Raw genomic sequence first — 26,774 nt, forward strand, 5'->3', positions numbered from 1 at the left:
AAAATTTATAGTGCCCCATTTCAAATTTTATAAGTATAGGTGGAGAAACTTGCGAGCAAGCTAACCTTAAAGAGGAACTCACTTAGACGTACAGATTCACATGTTTATAGATGAGTGCAAAAAAATTAACTGTCTCGCACTGGTGAATGAGTGAGAGCCAAATTATCACACAAATAATAATTATCCTACGTCTATCAAAGCTGGCCTGATGTACTATTATGAAGATTGACAAAAGGCCTTGCTATAGTAGTCCATCTGTGCTTGAAGCATTTACTGACTCTTGTTGACAATGAAGATGGTCAGTGGAAACAGAGCCAGGTAAGCATATATTTCGTCAGTGGAACAGATACAGGGAGAAGGAAGTTTTGGTCAAGACCAGCTCTTTTTCTAGTTGGAAATATTCATAGGCTTAGGATATGACTACAGTAGCTGGAAATGACTTACATTGTAACTGTAAAAGTATTGTGTGTATTTTGAATTGCAGATCAAATGGGATCAAGTTCCTAGCAGTCCCAGCCCAGTCAGAAGTACAACTACCATTCGCACATCACCAAGAGTTACAATCTAATGAAGAAGAGGATATCTAAACTCAAAACTTTCAAGGTATGCTTGTTTTCGTACGAAAAGGCCTCCTGATTCCTTTTTATTGGGGGGGGGGGGGGACTATAGCAAATTTTTCTGAATCATGCTATCCCAGATAGTAAAGCTCCATTGTGAGTTTATATTTATTTGGATTCACATTCACCAGTATTTCCATTCTCATCAATGCATACTTATTGTCCATGTCACTTATCTGCTGTCATACATAAAATCACTTTAAAACTCAGTTACTCTGTAGACAGAAATAAAAAAGGACAAAATATTGAGAGTAATCTTATGATATATATTGGAATGAGTTTACACACTTAATCAATAAAGCTTTATGAATTATGATCTATAAAGAGTGATCTGTGATTTTTATTGGCTGTATATCATGTGCTTTATGTAAATAATATTGCATGGAAGAGTAGGGCCTAATAAAAAGTTTAAATCTTCTTGATAATCTAGACTAGATGAGTAAGAATAATTTATATCAACAGCTCATTTTGTTTTTTTTTCTCTTTTTTTACCATGTACGTTTACCACTTCCCAAGCTGTTTAAGTATCACAAGTGCCAAGAAGAAATATGAAGGCCAAGTTGATAAAAAGTAGTTAGTTCACTGCAATAAGACATTAAACAATGAATCAATTTGAATAAATATATTACTAGTAATTAAGCATTTAATGTTACTTAAAGGTCAAGTCCACCTTAGAAAAATGTTGATTTGAATCAATAGAAAATCAGACAAGCACAATGCTGAAAATTTCATCAAAATCGGATGTAAAATAAGAGAGTTATGACATTTCAAAGTTTCGCTTATTTTCAACAAAATAGTTATATGAACGAGCCAGTTACATCCAAATGAGAGAGTCGATGATGTCACTCACTCACTATTTCTTTTGTTTTTTATTGTTTGAATTATACAATATTTCAATTTTTACGAATTTGACAATTAGGACCTCCTTGCCTGAAGCACAAAATGTTAAAATAATGGAATTCCACGTGTTTAGGGAGGAATGAAACTTCATTTTACATGACAATGACGAAAAAATAAAAATATTTCATATAATAAAATACAAAAGAAATAGTGAGTGAGTGATGTCATCAACTCTCTCATTTGGATGGAACTGGCTCGTTCATATAACTATTTTGTTGAAAATAAGCGAAAATTTAAAATGCCATAACTTTCTTATTTTACATCCGATTTTGATGAAAATTTCAGTGTTGTGCTTGTTGAATTTTTCTCTTTTTATTCAAATCAAGTTTTTGTTGGGGTGGACTTGTCCTTTAAACTACACATCTGTAGAAAAGAATGCAGTACAAGTTCAGGTTCATCACTGGGCAATAACATTTAAGTATACAAGTTTAGGTACAAAATTTCACACAAAATAAAAGTAAGAAATATTTTTGCAATGGGCAATTGTTTCACCTTTTATTGATATTTTATACTTTTCTGCTAGTTTTTAGTAGTTTTCATGGAATTAAGTATTATTTTTCCAGTTTAAAGGCCTAAAGGTCTTCTTTCAGTGACATACTTAGGGTTCTATATGAAAAAAAAATATTGTATTTGGAAATAAAAATAATGCATAGCTAAATGATAATAAAGGTGATCAGAGGATTAAGAAATAATGTTAGTATCGCTCCTGGACCTCATTTCATAAACAAGTTATTACTATTGTAATCTTGTCATTATGACAATTACCATGGTAACAGGGCTGAGCAAGAAATCAAGGTTTTTTATAGTAGCTGCATCAGGCTGGGGCAAAGTTTGCAAATCTTGCATTTATTTGTTATCTTACTCTTTGAAATATTTTAAAATGTAAATGCAAAAATATATAAATAGACTATAGTTTAAAAATTGATTGAATTCTAACCACAGTGACAGTAGACAATATCAAATTTTGTTAATGATTCACTAATGTATTGATTTGGAAAGGCACTCTTTAGGGAGATTCCAGCATTAGCCCCCCCCCCCCCCCACTTTATGAGTAGACTATTTCTTGCCAGCAAATTTGAAAGGAATTTGCCTTTTTTTTGTGAGTGACAAAATTTTGTGGAAAAATCAACATAATATCAAAGATTTTTATGCTCTTTTATTAAATCTTGGATGCATCCCTCATTTTAACTATTAGGCTCATCGACATCTTTTGAATGAAATTTCAATACACATTGTGCAATATGACTTAAGTGTAGAAGAAATGTACTAAATCCTATTTATATACATTTATCCCCCCCCCATACTACCCCCAACCAGTAACAGCCTTTTTAGATATGCATTGCCTTCAATTTTTTTCTAACCTGCGAAGCAGAGTGAGACTATAGGCGCCGCTTTTCCGACGGCGGCGCACAATGGGCCAGAATGAACCCAAAGTGCGACAAAACCCTTTATTCACATCTTTGTACGATTAAATTTGGTAGATAGGGGTAATTTCAACCGTAGAATTCAATAAAAGTATTTTCAAATATTGATGACGTCGTTAAAACACTGTTTTCTGATTGGCTGTTAACATTTGATAAGAAATTACATGTTTCTAATTCTACAATAATTTTCAAATTTTCAGAAACTAGTTTTAGAGAAATTTCAGCAATAAGGAAGCAAATTAGCAAACACATAAACAGGCAAACAAACAAAAAAAAGTCTGTGCTCGGGGTACAAAGAATTCAATTTGTGACTTGAGTATCGCGTAACCCTAAAAAGACTGGGGGCTGATTCAGCCCCCCCCCCCAACATTTTTCGCGATAAATCCGCCGCGCAAAATTTTTGACCGCGTCGCTCACTGACCTTTTACTTTCAAGTCTCGCGCAACTTTTGAGACCAAAATTGTGACCCCCGGGTACTCGGTTCCGAAATTACGCAACATTTCGTAAGTGCATGCAGACCCAAAATTACTCAAAAACGTGAATTTGTGTACAAATCCAATGCAAATAGTGTTTTCAGCCAAAATTCATAAATGTATCATTATTTTTCCTTTTACTGCTTAAAATCAATTAATTTTATCTTTTTTATGGTCAAAATAAAGCCCCTGACAATTTCCATTGAAAAAACAATGAAAAACAAAAATTTGAAAAACAAAGAAATACATAAGAAATTTAGAAAACAATAGAATACATAAGAAACTAAATGTGATGTTGATTTTTTTTAAAAAAAATTTGATCAGATGCCTATCTAGAGTATGTGAAACAAAAATTAGCATTTCAGGGGCATTATTTTATTGATTAGAGCAAACTTATGGTTTTACGCATAAATTAGCATAATTAATGAGACATGAGATTTTTTTGCAGAATTTGATGTTTTGGTTTTGTAGGCTAGGTAATGCCATGGGTAATGCGTGTGCCAATTTTTGTCGCGATCGCGCGATCGACGGCCGAGATCATAAGGGGGGGGGGGGGGGCTGAATCAGCCCCCCCCCCCGTCTTCTTAAGCGTCGAAATAGCCCAGTCTATTTAGGGTTAAAGAGGGCGCCCTACCATGAATCCGGAATTGTAAAATTCAAAGTGATATTGTAGAAAGAAATGCATAGGAGTATTTTCATTCCCTGGGTACAATGATTAACCACACCTACATGAATTAAAATGGATTGATGCCAGTAGTGGACAGTGAAATCTTTAAAATATTTATCCCAATGATAAATAATAGAGGCCGGGTCCTCTGCAGGTTAATCGGTACAAGGCCTACCTATTTCACCAAGAACAGCGTATACAAAGTTATTCCGAAACAGTCTCTCTCTCTGCTATTTCAACAACCATTATGTCTTTGGTGAGAGGATCTTTTAGCATACTTTTAACATCAGGAGGAAGAGGCTGTGCTTGTTGTACTCTTAAAAATTTGCTACTAATCACAATGTCACTTGTTACCATTAGTCTGTGGAATACATAAAAAGTCAATAAGAGTCATAAACCAAACAATCCTTGAAATGATAATATGCACTTCCTTATTGTAGCAAATTTGGAATGAGCCAAGAGATAAACGAATTCATACGTGTATGTGAAGTTACAAACCCTTCATTTTTGTCTCTTTTTTTTTGGGGGGGGGGGATAAATACTAATAATGATAATGAAACTTATACATGTATAGATCCCACGTATCTGTCCTTTACACATTTTCATATTTTGGCAGAAAAATTACTGAGTGAGACCAATCACATCCCTAGTCATGTGTGTTATAGCGATATACAGTAGGACTTGCTTTATGATAGCGATATACAGTAGGAATTGGTTTATGAACAACAAAAATTAATAATCCTACCCGGGAATCTTACCTTAAGAATTAATCTTCTCAGAATGACAGCATAATGCAACACGGGATGGAACAGTTTGACATCAAAATGAAGTTGTTTAACATGTATTACTATATAGTTAGTGGCAGTGGAAATGAAAGCTTGTCTTTACGTATGTTTAACGAAAATATTTTAGGAAGATACCATTCTAAAGAACCAGACACCTGAGCCAGACACCCCCCCCCCCCTCTTTCTCTCTCTCTCCCACCACGCGACGGTGAGTTTCACACAGAGAGGGAGCGGGGAGTTTGTTTAATGTCACCCGCAACGTTCGGCACGCGCATAATGGGACACTAATTTGGAACGATTTTTGTGATAAATACGGCGAACATGTGGTTGGAAAATTGGTTATATCTCCAGAAAATGCACGTATCTGCAGCTAAATTTGGTATCATTGTAAAGCATGGACTATAACAAAGACCGTCATGGTATTTATAGCGCAGCAATCGGTAGCAATTTGTAAAAGAAATGCTCATGAAAATTTTTTTTGCTAAAACCCCCCATTGTCAAATGGTTTCCTCCAAAATTACCTCTGAAGGGATCATCATTTTATCCTTAAAATTTTTGATCACTTAAAACAATCATTCATCAAAGAATACCGTGAATTAGAAATAAATTAAGCAATCAGTTTTGTTAAAACAGTGAAATATCTAAAACGTGTCATTTTCACATGCGGTAGCCGTAAAGGGTCATTTTTCCGGTAATACTGAATAAAATGGGCAACTAATAATCAATTTCATGGAGAAATATTGTATGGAGACATCCTACAGGTTCTTATCTTTGCTTAGAACATGAAAAAAAAACAAAATTTGTTTCATGACCAAAAACCAGTTTTGGCGCACTTTTGCTATCTCCTGGCCCACTGTGCGGCGGCGGCATCAACACCAAATCTTTTTTGAAATGACAACATAACTTAGAAAGTATATGAACCTTCATGAAACTTGGCCATAAGGTTAATCAAGTATTTTTGAACATGCTGCTTAAGTTTGAGGTCACTTGACTAAGGTCAAAGGTCATTTAGGGTCAATGAACTTAGACCTTGTTGGGGGAATGAACATCAAAATCTTAACCTAAGGTGAAGTTTTTGAAATTTCATAACTTAAAAAATATATAGACCTAGTTCATGAAACTTACACATAAGATTATTCAAGTATTACTTAAGTTTTTTCTTGAGTTTAATGTCACATGACCAAGGTCAAAGGTCATTTAGGGTCAATGAACTTTGGCCGAATTGTGGGCATCTGTTGAATTACCATCATAACTTTGAATGTTTATGGATCTGATTCATGAAACTTGGACATAATAGTAATCAAGTATCACTGTACATCCTGTGTAAGTTTCAGGTCACATGATTAAAGGTCAAAGGTCATTTAGGGTCAATGAACTTTGGCCAAGTTGGGGGTATTGTTGAATTCCTGTCAGAACTTTGACGGTTTATTGGTCTAGTTCATAAAACCTAGACATAAAAGTAACCAAGTATCACTGAACATCTTGTGCGAGTTTCAGGTCACATGACCAAGGTCAAAGGTCAATGGACTTTGGCCATGTCTGGGGTATTTTTTTAATTACCATTAAACTCTGTAATCTGTAATCTTGGACATAAGAGTTATCAGGTATCTCATGCGAGTTTTAGGTCACATGACCAAGGTCAAAGGTCATTTAGGGTCAATGAACTTAGACCATGGTGGGGGAATCAACATCAAAATCTTAACCTAAGGTTTAGTGTTTTTTTAATTACCATTAAACTCTGTAATCTGTAATCTTGGACATGAGAGTTATCAGGTATCTCATGCGAGTTTTAGGTCACATGACCAAGGTCAAAGGTCATTTAGGGTCAATGAACTTATACCATGGTGGGGGAATCAACATCAAAATCTTAACCTAAGGTTTAGTGCTTAAAATGTGGATACAGGGGTACACAAGTATCACTGACAAGTTTTAGGTCACATGATCAAGGTCAAATATCAATGAACATAGTATTGTATCATTATATGAATGGTGTTTTTGTGAATAATTATTTTATAGTAGTTGTCAAAGTCAGCACCGTGCAATATTGAATCTCATGATGCAGGTGAGACCGGCAGAGGCATTCCACTTGTTTTAAATGTAAATTAATGTTTGGTAGACTCTGATTATTATTATGTTATTGTCAATGTTTTAGAAAATGGATTCCTTAATAAACATTTTAATTTTGAATGAAATTATCTGATCTTGGTAATTTTCATTTATCATTTACCAATTTGTGATGATATATTGCTGCCGAAATTTGTTAAGCACAATTGGCATAAGATGTTGCACTGTGTACTGAAATGTGATATGCTACTGTGACATCATGAGTCAGTTAAAATATTCTTCAAGAGAAATAAGGATTAGAGTGGGAAAGGAAGTAAAGTTACAGGAGAATTGTTTGCTTGTATGCATATTTTTGTGTGTCAGTTTCTGAGAGAGAGAAGGTGGGGTAGTTAGTGAAAGTTCAGTTTGTTTTGGAAGAAGCAATTCTAAGCCCTTATTGTTCATGTTGGGTAACGGGGGAGGGGACTAATTTATTTTCCAAAATATTGAAACCTGCATTTGATTTCACGTATCCTCTTACTGTGTATCAATTGCCTCAAAGAACTCTGGCCTTGGGGCAACCAGTCACGGAAGTTACAATACCGTGACCTAGCGAAGTTCAGCCAAATGCCTGAAATGAAACAACTTCCATTATTTTATCGTCAATGTATAACTGCTTGGAAAATGTGTAATAACTAACCATCTTTTGAGAATACAGGTGAAAATATTACACAGCAGTTGTTATGGGGTAATAAAAACATTCTGTATTATTTTGGAAGCATTGGGTATGCTCAGACATTCTTGTTATTGGAGATATCAACAACAATGGACTATTGGATATAGTGTGTGTTCATGCAAAATTAAAGAAAAAAGGAAATTATTTATGTAAATCGAAATTAATTTGGAGTTGTATACCAGAAAAATGGGGGGAAATGGTTAAAGATAAACATTTCTCAAATTATTCAATTGTTAGCTACTTTCAATTGAAGGACCATGATCCTGTTTTACATATAAAACAAAGTAAACATTTATCAATTACACTTTCTAAAAGATTATACAATTTTCTTGTGGATAAAGTTTATAACCCCAAATGTTGAACAATTTTGGTCACTTTATTTCAAAGAAAATTTGATTTAGAACAATATCTGGAAAGAAAAAGTTACTTCCATTGTAGGATTTTGTTAAGCTGAATTCAACTTTAAATTTTTGTATAAACTTTTTGTCAAATGAATATTTGTTTCGATTTAAATTGGCAGAATCTCCACTTTGTTTTAAATATAAAACTATTAACAACTATTATCACCTATTTCATGATTGCCATTATTCTAGACTCTTTTGGTTTAAAATTCAGTAAATTTTGTGCTACCATTAATCTGAATATTAAAAATAACGATATAGGTTATAAAGACATTGTGATTGGTAGACACGGTGGTAATGGACCCAACATTATATCTTTCTTTAATGTATTAATCAATTTAGCTTCTTATACATATATATTTGTTAAAAAAAAAGAAAATAAAATTTATAGAAATATTTGAAATATTCTTAGAAGAAATAATAAAGAAATAAATCTTTTTTACTGATCAAACCTTATTAATTTTGCCTTGTTTATGATCAGAGTAAAGTCTGGAACGATTCCCATAGAAAAAACAATAAAAAACAAAAAGTAAAAAAAAACAAAGAAATACATAAGAAATTAAAAAAAAATAAAATACATAATAAATCGGTCTTGGTACCAAATTTTTTTTCATTCACAATTGTAACGAATGCTATAAAGAATATTTTCAACAAAAAATAGCATTCTAGGAGCTTTATAGTGAATCAGAGCAAAAAGTATGATTTCATGAATAAATTAGCATAATTCATATAAAATAAGAATATATGAATTCACTGAAATTTACCAATGCAACAGCGTAGATTACGTCATTCTCTCCCATCATGCAAATTGTTGTTGTGATCACGCAATCCGCGGCTGAGATCTTGAGGGGGGGGGGGCATAATGGACCCCCCCCCGGAATGACAAGAATCAAAATACCCCGGGAGATTAAGGGTTAATAGAAATTATGCTTTCTGACAATATTTTACTCATAGATCACTATTACGTGCATTTATGGTGCTCACTCCTGCGAATATTGGTTTCCCCCTTTGCATTGTACACAATACTGTTAAAGGTCAAGTCCACCCCAGGAAATGCTGACTCGAATAAATAGATAAAAATCAAACTAGCATAGTGCTGAAAATTTCATCAAAATTGGATGTAAAATAAGAAAGTTATGACATTTTCAAGTTTCGCTTATTTTTCCCAAAACAGTGATATGCACAACTAGTCGATGATGTCCATCACTCGCTATCTCTTTTGTTTTTTATTGTTTGAATTATATATATTTCATTTTTTTTATAGATTTGACAATAAGGACCAACTTGACTGAACCATATAGTATTAAACAACGCCAATTCCACATGTTCAGGGAGGAATTAATCATTGTATCACTTAACAATGAGGGGAAAATTTGAATATTTCATATAATAAAATACAAAAGAAATAGTGAGTGGATGACGTCATCAGTCTCCTCATTTGCATACCAGCCAGGATGTGCATATAACTGTTTTGTGAAATTAAGCGAAACTTTAAAATGTCATAACTTTCTTATTTTACATCCGATTTTGATGGAATTTGCTTGTAGGATTTTTCTCTTTTTATTCAAATCAACCTTTTGTTGGGGTGGACTTGTCCTTTAATGTATATGGCAGCAATTTTGAAAGTCAAATACAGTATTTAACACAAACTTGAAACCTGAATGATATATTTTGTTAGAAAATACGTTTTTAGACAGTATCCCATTAATTCATCACATATGCATTTTAGGGCTCACTCTTGTGATTTCTTTGCTCTCTCTTTCTCATTGTGTATAATACTTTTAGGGCCTTTGGCAGCCATTTCGAATATCAAAATACAACATTCAACACATACATGGCATATTAATAATATATTTCGTTAACAATTATGTTTTTAGTCAGTATTCCACTCGCTTAATCTTAATATGCATTTTAGTGATCACTTTTGTGAATTTTGGGCCCCCATTGCCATTGTACGCAACACTGTTTGGGCCTGTGGCGGCTATTTTAGATATCAAAATACAGCAATGTTCCCATACATGACATAATAAATGATATATCTCGTTAGTAATGATGATTTTGCATAAATTACTTCGTTCATACATCGCGATTTTTTTGCAGTTTAGTGCTCATTTTTGTGAAAATTAGTTTCCTCTATTCATATTATACATAACAGAGTATACAAGGGCTTATGGCGGCCATTTTGAATATCAGGAAAAGAAATTTTTTGTCAAAAATTATTTTTTCAGAGAGTATTTCACTCCTGCCACACAATTCCATGCATTTCCTTAGCCAATGTGCAGACAATTTTATGATTTTCAAGGGTAATTTGAATATTTTGGCAGCCATATTGGATTTTGCCAATTTGCGGAAAATGCTCAAGGATACACGAGTGGCATCATTCAGATTCGTAATCAGCACCCTCGAATTGACAAGAAACCATAAAAAATATTGCATATATAAAAAAAAAACGTTATGCCTCTTCTATCCATAGTCAGTGGACTAATACCACATAATCATGCAAGTATACCATTATTCTCATTATTTCTATCCCACTCTTCAATCAAACTCATTTATCTCTTTAGGAAGAATATTTAATTTGGCTGCGCCTGATCTGAAATGTCACATTATGCCATGTTATGGGCTATCTTGCCATGCATGCATGGTAGTTTGATACTTAATGTTATAATCTTACATTTTGTACTAGTATTATACCCATAGATACCTGACAAACAAAATCAATCAATCCGAGTAGCACCATCATATTACAGTCATATAGAAGTATTCTTCATTATCATCAATACCATCATCTAAATAGTGCCATTTCATCATAACAAAGTTTAGTAGCAATAACATCATCATCACATAGCTTTCACGCAACATGAATTGGTGGATGAAATAAATCACGAATATCAAGATTAGAAAGTAAATTTCAAATTAAAATGTTTATTAAGAAATTAATTTTGAATATGTGATAGAAATATTCCTATCCTTTTTCTCGCCAAAGCATCACATTACATCAGCAAAATTCATATAATGAATGCAACAGAAATTGAAGGGCTATTACAAGGGAGGGGATGTATTTTTTTTTGTACAATCTAGAGGGGGAAAAAAAAAATAGTACAGTTATTCACTTTCATAAGTATTGATAAGCCTTAATTATATAGTTAATATAAGGGGACATCAAGAATGTCATTTAAAAATATAAGATTAACGTTATACCTTCCATTCAAAGTCGGTTACTAAAATATCAAGTCATTTTTTCAGCATTTGCTAACAAGAAATAGCATGCTAATCTAACCGGGGGCACTTCACCAAATAGGGGAGCAAATTGCCACATTTCTCTAAAGAGTGACTTCCCAAATCTGCACAATAGTAAATCAGTAACAAAATTGCTTATTGTTTATTGTTGTGAAGTGCTGCTAGAGCTGTGTTCTATTTCCAACAATTTATTTTATTTATTTGCAGAGATAATTCAGTTCATGATTCAGGGCATGGACAATACACTGTTACAAGAACAAAAAGAGATTGAAAACAAAACAGTGCAACTTTTCACTGTCCCCCAAAATAAATTCAACATCTTAATGTCCAGCACTTGCTTCATAAAGATTTGAATTATGTTAAATATGCCCCAATTGTAGCATGGGAACCTCAATGTTGACCTGTTGCTTTAATGTTTTCATGGTAATTACCAGAATGGCAGATTTAGAGTAGAGGTTAAGTCTTAATGAAATAGGGTCTAGGAGTGAGAGGGATTTCTCAATCATTTATTCTGCCACCTTGCTTTTTTAGTATGCACATTAAATCCATCATTTCTTATTATCTTATATATGTCTGTAGGCACGTATGTTAGACAGCCCAGACCTCAGTAAAGACCCATTCTGAATTTATTATATCACCAGAATACAACCTATCCCTTTCAAACTACTAATATCATTAAAAGTACTTTCACTAACACAATACTACATTTAGATGATTAGAACATTAATAAAGGGTAGGTGTGCCCTTTGGAAAAATGTTTTAATGTTGTGTGAAACCTAAATATTTATACTCCAATGTTTTTTCTTTCTACAGATGTGTAGTTCAAGCAACATTCAATATATATGCATTAATGTACACATTTATTCAGATTCATTGATTTTTTTAAAAGGTGTAACTGCGATGCAGTAACTACTTGTTATGAACTTGACCTACATATTTCTTCTTAATCTGCCCTGGTGCTACTCAAACAGCCTGCAAAACCTGCATGGTAAACAAAAGGAGAAAAGAACAGAATGAGCTGCAAATATGAATTATTCTTACTCATCTAGTGCAGTTTATTAAGAAGTTTTGAATTTTTTATTAGGCCCGACTCTTTCGTGCAATATTATTTAGATAATGCACATGAAATAATCTATAGAGCCAGATAAAAATCATAGATCACTCTTTATAGATCATAATTCATAGAACATTTTTGAGGAAGTGTGTAAACTCATTCAAATATATATCGTAAGATTACTCTCAATATTTTGTCCTAAGATATATTTCTGTCTACAGAGTAACTGAGTTTTAAAGTGATTTTATGTATGACAGCAGATAAGTGACATGGACAATAAGTATGCATTGATGAGAACGGAAATACTGGTGAATCTGAATCCAAATAAATATTAACTCACAATGGAGCTTTACTATCTGGGATAACATGATTCAGAAAAATATGCTATAGTCCACCCCCCCCCCAAAAAAAAAAGGAATCAGGAGGCCTTTTTTTGTACGAAAACAAGCATACCTTGCAAGTTTTGAGTTCAGATATCTTCTTCATCAGATTGTAACTCTTGGTGATGTGCAAATGGTAGCTGTACTTCTGACTGGCTGAGACTGCTAAAAACTTGATCCCATTTGATCTGCAATTCAAAATACACACAATACTTTACAGGTAAGAATTTTAGAGGTGATAAACAAAATTCCTCTTTTAAAACAATATTTTCAATATTTCCAGCTAGTCATATCCTAAGCCTATAAATATTTCCAACTAGAAGACATGGCAAAAGCAATTTTTTGTCTCACCAATATGAAAATAACCAGAAATATTGTGATTTGCGAGGGCACGCAATAGAATTGTATCGAAACTTCATTGTGAAATGACTGGGATGGAATAATACTTGTCATAAGAGCCTTGCACGTGAACTTTAATGTTGACCTGAAAATAACCTTTGACCTTACCATGTGACCTCCGACTACAGCATAACATTCAGGTCCCCCGAGTCGATCTACCATCCAGGTTTGGTTGAAAAGCGATTTACGGTTGTGGAGCTATGTGTCATAAGGTTGTGAGGGAAATCTCTCCCAAAAGGTTGGGGGGACACAGGGGCGGGGGAGCGGAAATTTGTTTCAGCCACATTTTCCCCGATCGGACGCTCGAAGTTGATTTTGGTTTGTTTATTTGATGGGGTAGTCCTAATTAGTCACATTTTAGCTTTATTCTTATGAAATGATATATAATATCTTAATCCGCATTTATATGATGCGAGCGCGAAGCACGAGCTATTTTTTTTTTTAAATTTAATGTATTTTTTTCCCTAAATTTTGAACTGATTCTGGGCAATGTTTGTTATCCTGAAAAAGATGTGTATGTAACTTAATAATTACTACGAACGCAAAGCGCGAGCAGAAATGAACTGATGGAAAAGATACCTGTTAAGTAGCATTCAACAATCAAATCGCGCTGATTCTTTGGGGGACATTTAAAAGAATGGAAATTTTAAGCACTTTTTGTAATTCAAGCAGAATAGGTATATAAGTAAACAATGCGAACGGAAAATTTAGAGATTTAGTCCTATAATATTTACTGAACGAGACACTTAATTCATGTTTTATAAATCCTGAAAAGTAGTATGCGAGCGCACAGCGCGAGCAGAAAATTTTTATATACGTCTTGAACTTGTACCTGTTGAAAAGGTACCTGTTAAGGACTGCTTGCACTTAGCCATGAAGGCGTTACATATTTCAACAATAAAAAAAATGCTAGCGCGAAGCGCGAGCTGAAAAATTTTGAACTTTCTAAAGAAAGAATGGAATATTTTAATCCGTTTTTGTAATCGTGAACAGGATAGCTATATAATTTAACGATTGATGCGAGCCCGAGCAGAAAAAAAAAACTTGAGACTTAGACCTAACAAGTGGAATGCCTCTGGCCGTCTCACCTGCATCACGCCGTTCAATATAGCAGCAGTGCTGACTTTGAATACTACTCTAACTCGCACAAGATGTTCAGTGATACATGGTTACTCTTATGTCCACTTTTTATAAACTAGACCAATAAACTAACAGAGATATGATGGTTATTCAACAAAAAAACCCAACATGGCCAAAGTTCATTGACCTTACATGACCTTTGACCTTGATCATGTGACCTGAAACTTGAACAGGATGTTTAGTGACACTTGATTACTCTTATGTACAAGTTTCATGAATCAGATCCATAAACTTTCAAAGTTATGATGGTAATTCAACAGATAAACCTAATTCGGCCAAAGTCCATTGACTTTTCACCTTGGTCATGTGACCTGAAACGCGCACAGGATGATCAGTGATACTTGATTACTCTAATGTCCAAGTTTAATGAACTAGACCAATAAACTTTCAAATTTATAATGGTAATTCAACAGATACCCCCGATTCGGCCAAAGTTCATTGACCCTAAATGACCTTTGACCTTAATCATGAGACCTGAAACTTGCACAAAATTTTCAGTGATGCTTGATTACTATTATGTCCAAGTTTCATGAATCAGATCCATAAACTTTCAAAGTTATGATGGGAATTCAACAGATATCCCCAATTCGGCCAAAGTTCATTGACCCTAAATGACCTTTGACTTTGGTCATGTGACGTGAAACTCATGCAGGATGTTCAGTGATACTTGATTAACCTTATGTCCAAGTTTCATGAACTAGGTCCATATATTTTCTAAGTTATGATGACATTTCAAAAACTTAACCTCAGGTCAAGATTTCGATGTTGATTCCTCCAACATGGTCTAAGTTCATTGACCCTAAATGACCTTTGACCTTGGTCATGTGACGTGAAACTCATGCAGGATGTTCAGTGATACTTGATTAACCTTATGTCCAAGTTTCATGAACTAGGTCTATATATTTTCTAAGTTATGATGACATTTCAAAAACTTAACCTCAGGTTATGATATGACGCCGCCGCCGTCGGAAAAGCGGCGCCTATAGTCTCGCTTTGCTTCGCAGGTGAGACAAAAATGGGCCAATCTGTTCATGTTTTGTAAATCATCGAGAGGATGAGTAATGTGGGGTCTTCCTACATAAATAATGTGAGCACAAAGCGCGAGCAGAAAAAAAAATGATATTGTGATCTGAAACTAGATAACGATTTAAATTAGAGAACAAGTTGAGTATCTGAATACACATAAACGAGCGTGTTTCATATTTAGACCTAGAATCTTGGCATTCTAAATACAACTTTAATCATGAAACTTTGATATTCCGATCTGAAAAAAGAGTCAATTTCAGTTTTATATTTCAAGCACTTTGTAGAAAAATTGTAAGGTGGATATGGATCGCACTTAAAAAAGAGCTGATATTATTATTACTTTGAGTTTTGACATAGGACTGGGACATCCTTACGGCATGTCATCATATGAAAATGATGACTCTCTTCCTATTCCTTTTGCTAAGCGCGAGGTGAAACAAAAGGGACAATTTAATTATTAAATTAATGCCTAATGAGGGCGCGAAATATCTGATGATATCATGGCATAAAAATTGACATTTCCCTTTTGTGATTATTAATAGGATGCATCAGTTATTATATTTTTAACCATTAATGCGAGCTAAAATTTTTGATAAACTGTCATGAAAAGGGGATTTTAAGTAGTTTGTTGTACATAATCAATATTGAAACATTTATATAACTCGCCAATCAAAATGCGAGCGCGCAGCGCGCTAGCTGATACGTCTTGACAAGCAGACCCAAAAAGGGATATTTTGAAAAGTTTATGGAATACACGAAAATAATAGGTACCTGATAAAACAAAATTTGCGAGCGCACAGCGCAAGCAGCAAATGTTAACATTGAGACCATAAAACTGACATTTTTACAGAGCACTTAAAAAAAAATGTAAATTACACAAAGTAATGAAATTTCGATTTCCGAGGTGAATATGTTTTGTATATTGACTTCCAAACTTGATATTCAAACCTTATATTGAACAAGATATGTAAATCACCTAACAGGCAATGCGAGCGCGAAGCGCCAGCGAAAATTTTATATCGTGGCACGAAAGATTCTTTTTATTTTCCAAGTCTTCCCCTCATCTTATTTCATGCACTCTTCGTCCTTCTCTCCTTTTCCCCTTCTTTCTTTCCCTTTTTTTCTTTTTTTGCTTCGCCAAGAGGGGGGGGGGGGGGGGGGTCGGGCCCCTTGATCTGCCTATGGGGACAAGGGGCGGGAAGATTTGACAAGCAAAACAAAAAAAAAAGGTTATCATTGCCAAAGTAAGGTCATCTCTTCCAAAAATACATGTTTTATTTCGATTTAGGATGATGTATTTCTTAACATCTAGGGGGACATTTCATATTGTGTCCCCCCTACTATTTTGAGTAGGGGGGACACGTGACGTCCCCCCTGGGATTTCCGCCCATGGACGGACGGACGACATTTGGATCCCTAAGTCTTGCCTTCACCTCTGGTGGGCGAGACAAAAAGCTGGTCTTGTCCGAAAACTTCCTTCTCTCTGTATCATGTTCCACTGACCATGCTGACGAAATATACATACCTGGCTCTGTTTCCACTGACCATCTTCATTGTCAATAAGACTTAAGAGTCAGTAAATGGTTCAAGCATACATGGCCTACTATACAGCGGCGTAACAGGGGTCGTTGACCGGGGGGGGGGGCAAGAGCCAAAAATTTCCCGGTCATATCATGGTATGGACAGGCGTAATGCTGCAAGGAGGCGACTATTTTGTGTAAGCCAGATATTGCGTATCGGGCAGAATTTATACTTAAAAAAAAGCTGCGAGCAAGTGAATTGGGCAAGCGAGCAAAAATTTCGACCTTTTTAAGACAAAAATCCAATTTTGTGATAGATTTTGACATGATAACCAGAGAATAATATATCTCTTCTCTCTTTAGATTCCCTTATGTGTGGTCTGTACGCCACTGTGAACAGGATTCTTTGGGGGCAGTAGCATAAAAAGTAAAAAAAAAAATAAATAAATGACGAGCGCAGTAAAGCACATGTGCTAAAACGCTGCTTTATATAAGTCCCGAGCGTGCGAAGCGAGCGAGAAAAAAAATCACCTTTACATGAGAATCTAACTTTAAGCTATTTTTTGTTTACATTTAAATATCCTACACTTTTCCTTTGCTTTTCTTTCCTCCTATATTTGTTCTTGTTTGTAGAATTTTGGGGCCATGGCCCAACCCTTCCATATTTAGTGCTGTGCGGTTGGGGTCTGGGTGAAGCCCCCTGAACTTCTTGATGTCAAAGCCATTTAAAGTAGACACACGAAGAAAAATTCACGAAAGTGATGATTATAGACAAATTATATATGGATGGAAAGGTATTGTCTTTTTATACACAAATATGTCACTAAAAAGTCTTATAGATGTCGTGGAAATGCAAGAAATGAAATTATTAGACACCCTTCTCAGCCCCCCAGACCGACAATCACGCAGCCGAAAAAGGTCGAGAATAATTGTATTTATTTATTCAACCATAAAACACATATCAAAATAGCAATGTACAATAGATGATAAAATTAAATTATGGTTTGGGACACCGAAAAGCAAAATGCTTGTACATGGTATCCCAAAAAATTATAAAAAACAAGAAATAACTTACATTAAGAACAAATGCAATAACAACGGAACATAAGTTCACACACCAACATACACACACACACACACACACACACCCTAACACACACACACAAATGCCTGAGACTAAAAGACTTAAGGGAGGTACATATAATTAAAGAGTGTCCATAAGTAGTGATTTGAACAGTAATTTAAATTTATTCAGAGTTGTACTTGATTTGATATCTGATGGGAGTTCATTCCATTTCTTTACTCCATTGCTTATTAAGGACTGAAGACCAGCTGTAGTTTTAAAAAGAGGAATATAAAGCTTGTTACCTTGACGAGTGTTATAAGGGTGCAGTTCTGAATTAAATACAAAAGGATTATCCTTAGACTCAGGAATGATATTATCCAATGTGGAGTATATAAATATAATTGTATTAAAAGTGACAAGTTCATAAATAGGCAGTATTTTCAAATTTTTAAATAGAGGAGCAGATGGGGAACGAAAATCAGATTTGTTGATTATTCTAACTGCTTTCTTTTGAAGTAATTCAATTTTGGATAAATGAGTTTTATACGTGTTGCCCCAGACATAACTTCCATAATTAAGATAAGACAAAATAAGGGTATTATATAATATAAGCAGAATATGTTTGGGTAGAATATACTTAAGCCTGGATAATATACCAACGTTCTTTGATATTGTGTTGCAGAGGTGATGTATATGTGTACTCCAGTTTAGATTTTCATTAAATATAATCCCAAGAAATTTAACATCACTTAATCTATTTAATGTTGTATTATCAATATGAATATCATCTAGGTTTCCAGGAACCCTCCTGTTCCTTGTCCTGAAAATAATATAATTAGTTTTTGAAACGTTTAAGGATAATGGATTACATCGGAACCAAGTGTTTATCTTTTTTAATTCGACATTAATGGATTGAATAACATTAGTTAAAGATTTATTAGCCATCATTGCACAAGTGTCGTCAGCAAACAAAGAAAATTTAACCAAGTGTGATGAATTTACAATATCATTAATGTAGACAAGGAACAGGAGGGGGCCTAAGACAGAACCCTGGGGTACCCCCACATATATTCGATTGAATAGATGATTTGACACCATTGACCACCACGTATTGTGTTCTATTATTCAAGTAGTTATCAAACCAATTAAATGCATTGTAGTATCCCTAAATTAGACCCCAAAGTAGCCAATCTGGAATAAAATTATTGGAAATGGTTTTTTGACTGATTTGAGTAGGTATGGGTGTCAACATTTACCAAAAAAAAGTTAGGATGAATACGGGTTGGGGAAAGTGCTTTTTTTCAAGGTCAAAGGTCAATGACCTTTTCATATATACTGTATAGTGGTATCTCTGAGATGGAAAGGTGCAGGTTGGTGATAATGGTGTCAAAATGCACAAATTCTTACCAGAATATCAAATAAAATAAAATTAAGTACCCAGAATGCACATTCACCGATAAAATTCAAGGTCAAAGCCTTTCAAAGGTCAATGACCCTTTTTACATTATATACCATATTGCATAATGGTATCTCTGAGATGATAAGGTACAGGCTGGCGATCATGGTGTCAAAATGTACAGATTCTTACAAGAAGATAAAATAGAAAAAAATTCAAGTACTTAGAATTGACATTCACCAATGAAATTTAAGGTCAAAGGTTTTAAAAGGTCAATGACCTTTTTACATTATATATACCATACTGTGTAATGGTATCTCTGGGATGAAAAGGCGCAGGTTGGTGATCATGGTGTCAAAATGCACAGATTCTGACCAGAAGACCAAATGAAATAAAATTAAGTACCTAGAATACACATTCACCCTTAAAATTTAAGGCCAAAGGTCAATGACCTTTTATACATTATATACCATATTATATAATGGTATCTCTAAGATGAAACGGCGGAGGTTGGTGTTCTTGGTGTCAAAATACACAGATTCTTACAGGAAGATTGAATAAAATAAAATTAAGCATCAAGAACTTACATTCACCTTTAAAATTCAAGGACAAAGGTCAATGTCCCTTTTTAACATAAGATAATGATAATGGTATCTCTGAGATAAAACATCACAGGTTCGTAATCTTGGTGCCAAAATGGAAAGATTTGTAGCAGTAGATTAAACAACAACAAAATCAGTATACAGAATATTGTTTCACCCTTGAATTCCAAGTTCAGATGAAATAATATATACATATATATATATATATATATATATATATATATATATATATATATATATACATACATACAAACATATATGTGTGTGTGTGTGTATAATCTGTATGAAATAAAAAAATAACAAAACATTTATCCTATGTGTTCATATTTGTGATAATGTAAATAAAGATGGCTAATTTGTAATGAAAACATGGGGGTTTCATAATTTCAGTCTGAAGTAAGGTCATGGAGAATGTATTTAGGGTTCAGAGGTCAATAACTCTTTCCAAAATATCAGTGGAAATTGTTTAAAAAAGGTGATAACCAAATAACACTTCTTCATATACTGCGATGCATTTCCAAAAGCAATGAAAAAAAAAATGAAATGGATTATACAATTTGAAACCTATCTAAATCAAGGTTGTCGTGTCTTTTTCTCTCCAGTGATAGTCCATTCATCTCATTAGCTTAATCTTCTGAAAATGGATAGGATAGGTCTAAATCTCATGTCACAGCTTGCATCATCTTAGAGCATTTCCAAACAGCAGAGGGATGACGATGAAATGAAGGCCATCATTAGAGCTGCAGCTTTTGTCATAGTAAATGGCATGTATCTCAACTTTAACAAAGATGAATTCCTGTATGATTATTAATTACCTCTCATTGCGAGCTGCCAGAATCTCTTGAGATGCTAATGCTGCATGACAAAACTTCATACCTGCTCTCTAGCTGCCGTAGGTCACCCATGATGCTATTTCTACTAGGTATCAGTTTGTACAAGGATCATGTATTTGGTCCCGAACAACTGATTGTTATCATGCATAGTAATGAAATTCAAAAGGAGATAATAGCTTACAAGTACACATCCATTGACTTAACAACACTCCTACAGCACCACTTCCAGTTCTTGAGGATCAAGCTGTGCAACATATCAGTAATAATATAGATCCTGGTATGTTATCCCTTGACAGAACATTAGGCTTTCATTGAATGGGCCAGATCAAAGTCCTGAAAATGTCAGAAGGTTTCCAAGAGTTTGATTACTCTTTGCTGAAGTTGAGACACTTAACTTCATTTACTATGACCATAGAGCTATTGTAATAGCTCCATGCTATGACAAAACCTGCCGCTCTAATGATTGCCTTATTTATATTCTTCATCATTGTCCCTGGCTATATGAAAATGTTCTTGGATGATGCCTATCTTTTCCATTTACAGATTAAGTTATAGTATATAGTATTGATTGTAGCATTTGAGGTTAGTGAATATTGCTACAGAGAAATTAGTACCTTGATTTAGATTTATAAAATGCATATCTAAATGCTGCTACTTTAGACAACTTCACCATTTAAAATTATTTCATACATGATTTTTTTACACTTTTGGCAATGCATTACTACAGTATATATTAAAGAGTGCTATTTGATTTCAATTCCACCTCGAACTTGTATTTTGACATCATCATTGGTCCAGGAATCAACTATTAAATTTCTGTTCATTTTCCACGCAGGTGAGTCTTTTTCCCATCAAAATCACTATATACCTACATGCCACAATCAAGTTATCGACATATTTACAAAAATTTCCATCAGTTTTTGACATAGTTCATTGACCTCTAACCCCTAAATATATTTTTCATGGCCATTAGTTATCCTTATTTCAAAGTGAAATTATTAAACATCCTAGTTTTCATTACAAATAGCCATCTTTCTTTCTATTATTCACAAAAAAATGTGAATATAATGGATTAATTTCTTTTTTGGGGGAATAATAAATGGATATATCAATATTTATTAACTTTTGACCTTTGATATTGGATATCAAAGGTGAAGGATAATTCTTTAATATTATTTTGTGCCTTTTTATCTTCTTGCAAAAATTGCTTTTTGACACCAAAATCACCAACATGCAGCGTTTTATCTCAGAGATACCATTATACGATATATAACCTATGTAAAAAGGTCATTGACCTTTGACCATGAACTTTATGGATTAATATGCATTCTGGGTACTTAATTTCATTTTATTTGATCTTCCTGTAAGAAACTCTGCATTTTGACACCAAGATCACTAACCTGCGCCTTTTCATCTCAGAGATACCATTATACCGTATATGGTATATAATGTAAAAAAGGTCATTGACCTTTGAAAGGTTTTGACCTTGAATTTCATTGGTGAATGAGCATTTATGTACTTGATTTGATTTTATTTGATCTTCTTGTAAGAATCCGTGCAATTTGACAACAAGATCATCAACCTGCGCCTTTTCATCTCAGAGATACCATTATATCGTATATGGTATATATTGTAAAAAAGGTCAATGACCTTTGAAAGGCTTTGACCTTGAAAATTTTCGTTTAATGTGCATTCTGGGTACCTAATTTCATTTTGTTTGATATTGTGGTAAGAATTTGTGCATTTTGACACCATTATCACCAACCTGCGCCTTTCCATCTCAGAGATACCATTATACAGTATATATGAAAAGGTCATTGACCTTTGACCTTGAAAAAAAGCACTTTCCCCAACCCGTATTCCTCCTAACTTTTTTTTGGTAAATGTTGACACCCATACCTACTCAAATCAGTCAAAAAACCATTTCCAATAATTTTATTCCAGATGGTTACTAATTACGGGATACTATTACCTCTCACGCCGTAATGAAGAAGCTTTTGTAAAAGAATGTGGTGATCAATGGTGTCAAATGCTTTGGACAAGTCCATAAATATTCCAACACAGTACTTCCCATGTTCTATATTTGAAAAAATATGTTGAAATAAGTTCAAAACTGCAAGTTCAGTAGAATGTTGTTTTCTAAAACCATACTGGTCTTTTATCAAAATATTATGCAACTGAAGATAAGAATACAATCTTTTGTGAATGAGTTTTTCAAGTAGTTTTGCAAAGATTGGGAGTACTGCTATGGGTCTATAATTAGTCATTTCGTTTTTGTCACCTTTTTTGAATATGGGTATAATTTTTGATATTTTCAGTTTATTAGGTACAATTCCATAACAAAGTGATTGGTTGAAGATGTAGGTTAATGGTTCTACAAAAAAGTTTATACACTCTTTTACCACACGAGGTGATATATCATCAAAGCCGCTCGACTTTGATGGATTTAAAGTGGAACATACTTTCAGAACTTCAAAAACCGAAGTTGGAGTTAAAAACATTGAATTTATCGGGGATTCATTACTAAGAAAGGAGCTGAATGAGCATGGTGTAGATGGAATATTCTGAGAAATGTTACTACCTATGGAAGCAAAAAATGAGTTAAATTCATTTGCAATATCAGGTGCTGTTTCATACTTTTTACCATTATTAAACATAACATTAGGAATACCACGAAGCTTTCTTTTCCCTAGCAGATGGTTTATTTGGTTCCATGTTTTCTTAATATCTCCTCTAATATTATTAAAGAGATGAAGATAATAATCTTCTTTTGCAGCACGTAACAAATGAGTTAATTTATTTCTATATTTATTCAACTTAATCTTATTTTCCAGACATCGATTTTTCAAATAATTCTTATGCAGTCTGTTCTTTTTATTAATAGATCGCAACAAGCCCTTTGATACCCATGGTTTTTTTAATTTGTGTTTATGTGTTCTTTTAACTACCTCTGGAAAAGACTCATTATACAGACATTGAAATTTGTTGAGAAACATTTCATAACATACAATGACATCATTGATTGCACCTAAAATACTCCAGTCTGCGTTTTTTAGTTTTCTCTTAAATGCATTGATATTGTCATCGGTAATTAATCTCTTCTTTACAGATGTATTAGGACATTTGTTCACATGTGTAATCTTCTTCACTGCACAAATAGGAAAGTGATCTGATATATCATCGATAAGTAAACAGCTTTTTATCATATTGACATCATAAGAATTACAAAAAATGTTATCGATGAGAGTTGCTGATGCGTTAGATATTCTTGTGGGTTTGGTCATTAATGGACAAAAGCTATGACTATACATGAGATTCAAAAATGCATTAGTACTCTGACTTGTTTCAATATTCAATAGATTTGCATTAAAGTCACCCATAATAAACATTTCAAGATTACTTCTATTAATCATATTAATATATTCTTGCATTTTCTCATTAAAACATGTCAAGTTCACATTTGGGGCTTTGTAAACACAACCAATAACAATAGATTTTCTTTTCTTGCATTTCAATTCAATAAATAAAGAATCACATATATCAGAGCAAGTAGATACATCCTGGTATGTTTCAAAATCAAAATCATTGTTAACATAGATACACACTCCACCTCCAGCCTTTTCAGATCTATTTACATGTACAAGAGTATAACCAGGAATATTAAACATATCTGTGATTGTATATGGTTGAAATCAGGTTTCTGATATACCAATGACACTGAACTTATGTTGAATTGACCCCAGTAAGTATAAAAATTTGTCAAAGTTTCTGATCAAACTCCTTGCATTAATATGAAGCAAGGAAAATAAATCATCTGGATCCCAGTTGAGCATGTTATTGAACTCGTCAGAAAATATATAATTACATTTTAATCTTTCAATAAAGTTTTCATTGTCCAAACCATAAGAACAAATGTCAAAATCTAGATCATTCATTTCGAATGGGTTTAATTTCATACATCTAAATCTGTCATACTCAATATCCTTATTCAACTTAAAGAATGATAATAACTGGAATTTGAATTCATTGTCGGATTTATAATGATTAAAGGGTAACACATAAATACAATCATCACATAAGTTACCTCGTGTATACTGTCTCAGGCATTTACCACAAATATAACACTTCATCACCACTCACACAAAAATTATGAACCGTACGGAAAAGAAGAAGAAAAACAAAATGTATATATATATTTACAAGAAACAGACAAGGTAAATTTGAAACTACTAGTATAGATATGAAGTTGAGTCCACTGGCAAGTTTATCACTGTAAGCATGTAAGTATTTTGATACTCAGGATGATATCCATAGTTTAAGTAATCCGTAGATGTTCAATAAGACAAGAGTTTAATACTGAGTTCATAGTTTAATATGTATTTCTATAAGTCCAGTTTACAAGTTCGTTCACAAATCGTCTATGAATACATCATATTAGTTTAATGCATTCAGATCAGACACGGTTCTGATAAGTTTTTTGTTCATTTGGCCATCATCCTGTTGGATCAAGGCAAAGACGCGGCCATCTGTGCTCCACGAAGTTGATACGCGAGGATGACGCGATGTGCGTGTAAGCAGGTCAAGATTTTTCTTTGAGAGATCTTCTGCTATAACAACACCAGAACCTTTTAATTTTCTACGGTTACTGAACATTAGGAATTTGGTTTGGTGTGAAACGAATTTGACGATAATAGGTGGTGGGCGTGAACGGGTAGTGTCATTGCTTGGTGAGATACGAGCTGGGATCCGGTGTGAGCGATCAATACTATCAGGTTTAAGATCGACTCCAATTTGCTTGGCGATATCGATGGCAATCTGGTTGGTGTCCTCTCCAGGGGTAGCTTTGACTCCCAGGAGCCGTATGCTGTTACGTCGCGAGTACTGATCAAGGTGATCTACCCTGGCTTCTAGGTCCTTCAATTTAGCTGAAGTGGTTTCCAGTGTAGCCTCTACTTCACGTAACTGGTGGAGCTTGCTATCGATGGCTACCTCCAAGTCATGATGTGTGCCAAGCTTCTCATCCAAGATGTCGCTGATTTTATGCCGCTCAGCCTCCATGGCAGCTGTGAGCTTTGCTTCCAGGATTTCCGTGTAGGAGTGTCGTTCCTTCACTAAAGCAGACGAAACTGCGTTTTCTACAACGTCTGTAAATGATCCCAGCCCTGAGCTGGGCTGAGGTCACATAATGACGTCACACAATCGACGTGCTCATCATCTCTCTGTGCATCATGCACTGAATCACCTTACTGACCTGTTCAATATCTTCCGAATTTACCGTTTTCTTCATGTAATGTGATATTCAATTTCTGTTTTTGACAACTTCAGACCAAACGTGAATCAGAACTGTGTTCCCTTGCCCGTTTTTATTGAATTGTGGACTGTAAAGACCAATTTTGTCCACTGCAGTCGTCATTGTGTTGCTCCACTCCAGTCAGTGAGTGAGTCGCTGCCCAAATAATCTAATCAAGAACTTGAAAATCAAAAGCAGCAATTAAGAAGTAAGATTTAATAAATACAGGACTGAATAGAATCTCACATGAAAATAAAAAGAGAAAAAAGAGCTGATAGGAATGGGGAAGGAATATAATAAAAAAAAAAATCCAGAACCAAAAAAAAAAAAATCAAAGAGTTTCGAACCAGGATCCCCGCACTCATAAAAAAACCTTCGTGCGTACAGATTTGTCCACAGACCGTGTCCTTATATAGACCGTGTTCATAACGATATATGAACAAAGTGCGTTCGCTGCTGTTGCCTCGCAATGCTTCGGCAATCCAACTGCAATTCCAATCATTTCGCGATCATATATTGCCGTGTTTTTTGTGGTTCCTGAACTTGCTACGTAATTAAATTTCATAATTTTTATTCAGTTGTGAAGACGAATGTCTATGCTTTATATTGATAATAATATCAATGTGGTGCAAGCATGATTTCTAAGTGAAAATATGCTTTGTTTATTCACGTATATTTCTTGAAAACAAATAATTTTTTCTAAGCTAAATATCGGTTACCAAAATATGTTAAATGTGCATTTCATTTTACTGTTCAGAAAATTCAAACTTTTATCTATGTAA

The sequence above is a fragment of the Lytechinus variegatus genome, chromosome 8 (assembly GCF_018143015.1).
Source record: "Lytechinus variegatus isolate NC3 chromosome 8, Lvar_3.0, whole genome shotgun sequence".
Taxonomy (NCBI): domain Eukaryota; kingdom Metazoa; phylum Echinodermata; class Echinoidea; order Temnopleuroida; family Toxopneustidae; genus Lytechinus; species Lytechinus variegatus.